Source organism: Callithrix jacchus, chromosome 15 (genome assembly GCF_049354715.1).
Source record: "Callithrix jacchus isolate 240 chromosome 15, calJac240_pri, whole genome shotgun sequence".
In the NCBI taxonomy this organism is placed as follows: Eukaryota; Metazoa; Chordata; class Mammalia; order Primates; family Cebidae; genus Callithrix; species Callithrix jacchus.
In genome coordinates, this window is record NC_133516.1 from 22768834 (window position 1) to 22777627 (window position 8794).

The window sequence follows — 8794 nt, forward strand, 5'->3', positions numbered from 1 at the left end:
GCTTTATAACTGTTTGTTTTGCTATAATTTATGTTTTATGAACTTTTCTGAATGTATGCTGTAATTGAAAATAATTATTATTTTAAACCACCACAAATCACAGCACTCTTACAATTTCATAGCGAGAGTGCAAAGGATACTTTGTACTTGAAAGTACAAAGTTCTTTCAAGAAATCTTAAATTCTCAAGTGCCCCTTGGGCAGTGATTTCCCCCATGAAATTTCTATTTACTGTCTAAGAAACAACACCTTTGTATTGTAGATGCCTTCCCTTTCAAAAGAGACATTTTTTTCAAAGAAGATTTTTGTCACTTATTAGAATATTTTCCCTGATAGAGAGTCCAAATGGGCAGCATGAGCCCCGTTCTCCCGAGTAACGTGACGCTCCAGGGGCCCCCTCTTCACTGTGTACCCTGTTTCAATTCCAAGTCCCAGGCCCATGGGAGCCTTAGAAATAACTGATACCAAAAAATGCTAGTCTTCTGAATACAGCGATAGCTAACAGTTTCACCCTGCAATTTGTTCATTCCCTTTTGCGGAGGAAAAGAGGACGTGCAGGGTAGTTAAGGAACTACCATCACTATCTAGGAAACAGGCAGAGGTCCTCTGACTCTGGAGCCTGCATGAGTAACCATCCAACCATCCTACCCTCTCCACTGTTGTCTAAATTAGAGACCAGCACATATTGGGGAAGATCTTTAAATTCTCCCTCTCCCCATTGCCAAAAAGAAATTATTTTTCTCGTCCAAAATGCCCCTTGATTCTGTCCTTTATTTTCATTTCCTCAGCTTAACATTGGCCATCTCCGTCCTTCACCTGGTTTACTGCAGGTTCTCTCTATATCCAACTCCTCTCTCCCCAGCCATAAATCCTTTGCTGGTTCCTTTTAATGTATAAGGCAGATAGGTGGTTATGTACCTGCTCAGTTCTTGAAAAAGACCTGCATGATAGAGTCGAGGTACTCTATCTGGTCTGCCCATTCTGGGGAGAGTAAAGCCAAGTCGTGTGTGCTCACATAGGCGTTCAAATGGGACAGAGTTCCTCTCGCTGGAGGTCATGGCTCCAGGCCAAAACAAAACCACTTCCAGGTCTCAGGTCACAGGATCCTGCAGAATGATTTATTTAAGGAAGAAAGCTTCAAGGGCTCCAAAGAAATTAAACGTGTAAATTTCTCCAACAATTATGCAAGTGCTTTCCCTTGAAAAATAGTTCCCATGTCCCGCCTGGAAGAAAAGCCAGATTCTCAATGATGCTGTGTCCTACAGGCATCTAGAGGGGAACTGTGATTTTCTAACAGAGGAAGCCACATCAAAGTCTACACGGCAGCTTTGCGCTCTTCTGCTGCAGCGCCTCTCAGGGCAGACTAGAGAATCAGGGAGTCTTGTCTGGAAAAACGAGACAGGCTGGGCCTGACACATTGATTTCTGGTTCAAGTTTCCCAGTGAAATGTGAAGGAGGAATTTTCCACTTCTCCTTGTCCTGATTCACCTTGGCGAACCAGTCTTTGGAGTCCCAGACTGGGACGGGGAAAATCTGTTTTAGGTAGGTTTTCCAGCCAGACTTAGACCCAAAGTGAATAGTCCTCTGTGCTGTCCCCCATTCACCAGGAAACAACTCTATCCACCTGACTTCTGCTTTAGCCAGCTTGCTCCAGGAGGAACCAGGCCAGAATGCTAGGACAAGAGAGTAGCATAGTGACTTGTAAGTCATCACCCCTGGACAGAAACTTGAAGCTTTCTTCCTTAAATAAATCATTCTGCAAGATCCTGTGACCTGAGACCTGGAAGTGGTTTTGTTTTGGCCTGGAGCCATGGCCTCCAGCGAGAGGAACTCTGTCTCATTTGAACGCCTATGTGAACACACACGACTTGGCTTTACTCTCCCCAGAATGGGCAGACCAGATAGAGTACCTCGACTCTATCATGCAGGTCTTTTTCAAGAACTGAGCAGGTACATAACCACCTATCTGCCTTATACATTAAAAGGAATAGAAAACCATTATGTTAAGACAGGTAACAAGGGATGCAAGCTTGGGCAAAGAGATTTTTGGAAGCTTTTGAGAAGCTGTGTGTTGGAGTTGACAGAGAAAGCAGAAATGGTCTTTCACAAACCTCTTGATTTATAGAGCAGGGCACCAAGGTTCAGAAAGAGAAATCCTGTCACCAATGTCTCCCAAGGATTGCCTGCATAAAGTCGCTTTGGAACTGGTCACAAAAACCATTCCTGGGCCTCATTGTAGATGCAGGGTCTCTGAGGATTTCCCTAGGAACCAGAGTTTGACCTGCTTCCTAAGTGGTTCTGATGTACTCTGAAGCTTGGGAAGCTGTGCTGAGTTCTCTGGACTTTCTGCTGGGACACAGATTGGGTCCAGCCTTCTCACAGACGTTGGCTATTCCTTCAGCTGCTTCTCTCTGCCTGCCCTTCAACTACCACCAGTCCCTCGTGAGCCTTCTCACTTCCAAGGTCACCTCTCCCTGCTGGCCTCCCTTCCAGGCCACCCATCTAAAGCTCCTGGCATTCTACACCGCCTCAGGAGAGGGAACAGCACACTCTGTTCAGGAATGTTGAGGTAGACAGGACCCAGGAAAGGATCCAGTGCTGCCCCTCCTCCCCTGCTCCCCATCCATGTATGTATCTTCCTCTGCTCCCTCTTGTGTATTAAGTAATGACATTACTCATGGAAGCAAAAGCATTCTGCTGTTTCCAGAAGCCAGGAGTACTGTGTGGTCAAAAGAGGGGCCTGTAAGATACTAAGGGCTTTGGAATTTGGGGACTCACTCAAGGTTTATTATAAACTGAGTCCTTGAATTACTGAAAAAGAGTAACCATTTTGCCAAAGGTCTGTGTTATGGTTTAGAGCTCTGCTAAGTTCATACACTGTTAGAACTGGTTCCTCCCATATGACCACCTGTAGCCATCAGCCATTAATTTCTGTGCACGTCCTTTTGAAATTCCTCTGTGAGTGATACTTGAAGGCATGGTGGTTAGTCTTAAAAGAAGCAGAGAAGAAGGATGGAAGCACATGACTGTGGAATCTGGTAAACCCGAGGCCACATTCCTGCTTCACCTCGTGCAGCTGTTGGACCTGGGGACCAGTCCTGTTCCTCCCTACAGCTCCTGTCTTCTCATCTGAAAAGTGATTGTAATTTCTACTTCACAGATGATATACCGCCTAGAAGCACCGTGCCTGATGCCAGCACATAGAGAATGTTTCTTTTCTGTTTCTTACCTTTATAAGCTGCTATTTCAGACAATTTGCTGCAAACTCTCTAGGCCCAGTTCCCTGTGCTCTAACACACTTCCTCATAGTGAGAGGGCTCTTCTGGAAAGAACTCTAAGTTGTTAAAGACAGAAAAGTAATTTCATGAGGATGCAAAGGCACAAGAATGATAGAATGGACTTTGGGGATGGGGGTAGGGGGTAGCGAGGGGTAAAAGACTGCTTACTCACTGGGTACAGTGTACACTGCTTGGGTGATGGGTGCACCAAAACCTCAGTAGTCACCACGAAAGAGCTTATCCATGTAATCAAACACCACCTGTTCCCCAAAAACGATTGAAATAAATAAAAATTAAAAAATAAGGCCAGATGCAGTGGCTCACACCTGTAATCCTGGCACTTTGGGAGGCCAAGTTGAGTGGATCGCTTGAGCCCAAGAGTTCCCCACAAGCCTAGACAACATGGCAAGACCTCATCTCAACAAAAATAAAAAAATAAATAAAATAAGATAAAGTAAAAAAGAAGGAAATGTAGCTCTATGTACTGTTAGAGAAAGATGTCCAAGATAAATTGATTTACGCAAAAAAAGCAAGTTGGAGAACAATATGTAATATAATCCTACTTTCTAAAATAAGTATTTTACTGGGGGGAAAGAAGAAAAGTAATTTCTGAGTCACTACCATTGAAATGACAGTATTTCAGATGAGCACTTGGGATTCAGTCTGTCACGGCGGCCTTAAGTTCCAGTTCCACAACTTAAGGGGAACTGGAAGCAAATTACCTGAGTTAGACTAGACAACATATAAGGCTCTTCCCATTCTTATGATTCTACAATAACAACTTTGGCCTGACATTAAGGCCCCTCATAATCCCAGTCAAGCCTATCTTACAGACTGGTCTAATAGACTTCCTCTAAACTCCATATTCCTTCCAAGCTATGCAGTTTATGGTGTCCCGCCTTTATCATGCCCTTTCCTGCAACCAGACTTCTGATTCTTGTACTTTCCACTCTTCCTTCTCCTTTCCAATACCAGATTCCACTCATCCTCGAAGGTCCTTCTCCCTCAAGCCCCTCCTGTTTCCACAGTGGCGATACACACCCCAGCCTTCCACCTGAATTTCTCTTACAGTGCTCCTAGCAAACTACCCTGTGTTCCGGGTATATGGAAACACGTCTTACCAGACCACACCTCACCTGATTCTGAGGACAGCTCCTGGGTCTCACTTTTTCTCAAAATGCCTCCAGCACCTGGCACACAAAAATTGTTCATGAAATGTTTATTGAATTGAGTCAAGGAATTCCAAGAATTAATTCACATGGTCTCAGTGTTTGGTTTGAGCATTTTGCTTATTCAGAACACGCTGGCAACAAGGACCAGGTACCCTCCGGGACAATTTCACATGAAAAGAGGGGTTATTAAAAGGATACAGGGGTCCGTTGTCGTCCTCCAAGGACAGGAAGTAAGAAAGGGTGAGGTACAAAGAAACAAAAAAAGTCTCCTCTGTGTCCTCCAAGGAGCTACGCAGGTTTTTGTCCCCTAACTCTGCGTGTCGACTCCTTTCTCCCTTGGTGGCAGACTGGACTTCTCTGGAAGGCCCTTATTTTGCTCTCCCACAGTTCAGGCTTACCTTTAACTCTCGCTTTGTTCTGCACGATCTTCACTTCAAGCATCCTCCTAACCTGAGTCTCTATGTCTCTTACCTCAAATTCTCTCTCTCTCAAAAAATAAAACAATTGACTGGGCCAGAACTTGGCCCAAAGTCACCACTAGTCTAATTAGGTGACCAGAAGTTGTACCATATGACTTCCCAGGCCCCACCCTTTCAGCAAGAAGCTGGCATTTGCGGGGGAGGCTCATGATGTTTCCTAGTAACTGGCCATTAGCTGGATCATCATTTCTAAAGAACCTAATGCACCAGTGTCTACATTGGTGTATTAGACCACAAAATGGATCCACATTGTGGGTCAGAGTGTCATTGCCCTCCCAGCAGCTTCACAGGAGGCCATTGGATGCTGCTGAGCATGGCTCTCTGGGGACGGGAGTAAGCTGAGGGCCACTCCCAGCTTGGCTCAATCTCCCTCAGAACCTTCTCTTTGCATTTTTTATTTCTTCCCAGGAGATGTGTAATGGAGCAGGCAAGTCTGACTAGATGGATATTTCTGGTCTGTTCTCTCCGTAGCTGACAGAGGCAATGCTGGGGTTGACAGGATGAGAGCTGGGGAGAAGAAGGAAGTGGAGAGGGAGAGTGTGGATGCAAGCAGCCAGGTGGCACTCATGAGGTCCTGCGGGGGACACTGGAGGAAGGCCCCAAAGTCAGTTCCAGTAGGGTCTGGTGAGACCTCAGAGTGATGCATGACATTGCTCTTGCCCTCCCTACTGAACGGTTCAGCCTGAGATATAATGTAGTCTTTCCCTTAAAGCAGTTCTCCAATGGCCCCTTACATCCTCTCAGTTTGGCTACTAGAACAAACTATCATCGACTGGGTGGTTTGCACATAACAGAAACATATTTCTCACAGTTTGGGAGGCCGGAAGTCTGAGATCAGGGTGACAGCCTGGTCAGGTTCTTTGAGGGCCTCCTTCCAGGTGCAGGCTGCAGACCTCTCATTGCATCTGGACGTGGTGGAAAGACAGCCAGGGAGCTCTCTGGGGTCTCTTGTATGAGGGCTCTCACCCCATTCATGAGGAGTTTACCCTCCCGAAGGCCCCATCGCCTAATACCATCACGTTGAGATTTGGATTTCAGTGTACGAATTTGGGAGGCACACAGCATTCCGTTCATAGCACTCTAACTACTACCCAGTTTCCTTTTTCAGTTGATAATGATGCTCAAAGTCACATGCCCTCTGGAGGCATTATCCACAGGAACATGTGAGATTGGCTCATTGCCACAGAGATTTGGTGGGGCCCAAAGGAACTTCCAGAAACTTCAAGTTTACACACCACGATGTCTGCTTGTGCTGTCTTTGTGGACTCCCAGTTGCTTCACAGAAGGCCACTGGATGCTGCTGAACATGCATCTCGGGGGCCTGGGAGAGCTGAGCGACCCTCCCAGGTTGGCTCAGACTTGGCCCTAAGCACTGTGTAGTGATGGGCTTCCTCTGCCGCACCCCACCTTACTGTACTCTCCTCCTATTTTCTCTCCATCTCCAGGAGGCACTTCCCCTTCAAGGCCCCATTTAAAATTCTCCTTTGCTGACCTCACAGCCAAACAAGCCTCTCCTTCCACTGGACTCCACATCCCCGGGCTCACATCGAGAAGATAGCAATTGTCATGCTCTACGTGGGTCTCCCTGAGAAGCCTGGGCACTGCCTGGTGGCAAGAAACACACCTCATTCATCTTATGGTGCTCGACACCCACCCACTAGACTCTCGGGATTGCTGGATGAAGGAAGACCTCTTTGCGGGATGTTGAACAAGACTTAAGTTCCGTACGGTGTACTATGCTCATCTCTAAAACAGGAGCAGACATATCTATTCAAATCCAATGAGTCCAATAATGTGGGGCAATGCCTTGGAAATCCTAAAGAACTGCAGGGATGTGTGAGGATTCTTCTCCATGACGTCACATATTCCTCAGGGACAACCTGCTGACCTGGCCCAAGGGAAGCAGGTAAAAGATCATTCTGGTCATGCATGTTTTTGCTTCCATGGTCCGATGAAGAACTGTGTCGGTTTTGACTCTTACATACTGATGCCACACGCACTCTTGCCCTGCGGATCTCTCCTCAGTCCAGGTCAATAACCTCACAATGGGACCTGCAGGAGCACATGAGTTGCCTAAACATTGCAAAAGGAAGGACAGAATTAGAGCAGTTCGTTTTCTTAGGTTTCCTGTAGAGCTTGTCTCAATACCCACCCAGGGGGCACTGGCGAATGCAGAAGCTTCCTTTCTCAAGCCCTTCATTCACTCACTCATTCCCTCCGTTCACTCACTCATTCCCTCACAGCTTCAGCGCACTCCCTGGTGGAAACAAACAGGTAACAAACAGGGGTGGTAAGTGCTATGACAGGGCTTTGCAAAGGTTCTCAAAGGAGTGCAGAGGAGAAACACTTATGCCAGACTCTAGGGAGAAGCTGCCTGCCAGGGGTGACACCTGAGCTGGGAGGAGGAACCGGGGAGCGTTTTCCGTGCAGCAGGAGCAGCTTATGTAAAACCCAGATGTGAGCGAGAACATGATGGGCTCCCAGAAGAACAAACCATTCAGAGTGGTTGGCGTGTAAAGGGTAAAGGGTGAGTGAGCAGAAATATCACCAGAGCTGAGGTGGGAGCCAGACCAAGGGGGTCTTAGGAGCCAGGTCGAGTGTCCTCTCTGAAGGATGCCCGAAATCCCGAAGCTGAAGCTTGCCAGAGGCCTTGTAATTAAGCTGCTAAGAACCCTCTGCAGGCCCCTAGTCCAGTGTTCACTGGCTCATTCACTCTTCATTGGATGCCCTGGAGCTCCAGGCCTCTGGCGCACACCCAAGCCCTAGCCTTGACCAGGGTGCTGAGCACAAGGAGTCCCCACCCCCACTCCCACCCCCTCCCCATCCCCACCCCCAGCCAGGTCTGGAGAGACGGCTCCAAGCGCAGGTCCTGAGGCTGCTGACGGGGATCAGAGCTGGGACCAAAGACCCGCCAGGAGGCTGGCAGCCCACGTCGCTTCCCAAGCTCTCCGGGCCCTTCCCTTCCGCGGGTAATTTCCGCTTTTCATAAAGATGCGTCCCTTCAGGGGACTAGGAGCAGAGGAACGCCTGATGGGGAACACATGCCCCCTTCACGGCACGCGCTTTGATTCTCGCAGAGGCCAGAGGCGAGGCGGCGAACATCTCGCGTTCCTGCGCCAGACGCCGTCTTTGGGAGGCTCCAGGCGTGGGTTGGCATCGCGTGCCGGGAGTCCCCGGCCGACATGAAAGGGTGGCTGTCGGTCCCGGCTCCCGCCCCAGCCCAGCAGACACACTCAGGTCCCAGCGAGGAGCCCCGGAGCCGCACAAAGGAAATGGCAAGAGAGTGAGTCACCACCACCCAGAGAGGCTCGCCCCCCGCGGCCCGGGCTGCCGCGACAACGGGACCTTTGTGCTGCGCTCCGGGTGGACCAGGAGGGCCGGCTGGAGGGAGGCAGGCAGCTCGGGACGCTGAGTAACGCCGGGGAGAGAGGGGAGGAATCTCCCCGGAAGAGAGATCGACCTCCCTGTCCCCCCACTCCTCAAAGCCACTGTGTAGTGCGGGGACCAGCAGGCTGCTTAGAGGCGGCCTCCCTGCCTCCCCTACCGCGTCGCAGCGCTGCCGCCCCCTCCCCCGTGGTGCCTCCTCCTTTGCGGGCGTCTGTCTCCTCTCCGTGGTGTGAGGGGCTGGAGGCCTGGGACGTGTCTGCTTCAACTCTTTTCCTGCCATACTCCCTGACAGAACGCAGCAGGTGCTGAATGTTTGTGCATGGATGGATGGAGGGATGGATGGACAGATGGAAGGATTCATCCCACAAGCACTGCACGTGAAGAGCTGACCCAATGCTCTCCTTTCACAAATGGGGAAATGGAGGCCCAGACGTGGGAGTGGCTTGCGCCAGGGCCCGCATGAACAATGGCAGATCTAG

General features: G+C 49.2%; 1 long non-coding RNA gene across 1 annotated transcript; it reads right to left on the reverse strand.

Annotated features, from left to right (window-relative positions):
- Positions 1-4481: 4481 nt before the first annotated feature.
- Positions 4482-8489, reverse strand: LOC144579425 (uncharacterized). Its single transcript, XR_013526899.1, has 2 exons — positions 8274-8489; positions 4482-7001 (listed from the first exon to the last, which is right to left on the reverse strand). It is a non-coding gene; the product is annotated as an uncharacterized LOC144579425 (long non-coding RNA).
- Positions 8490-8794: the final 305 nt, after the last annotated feature.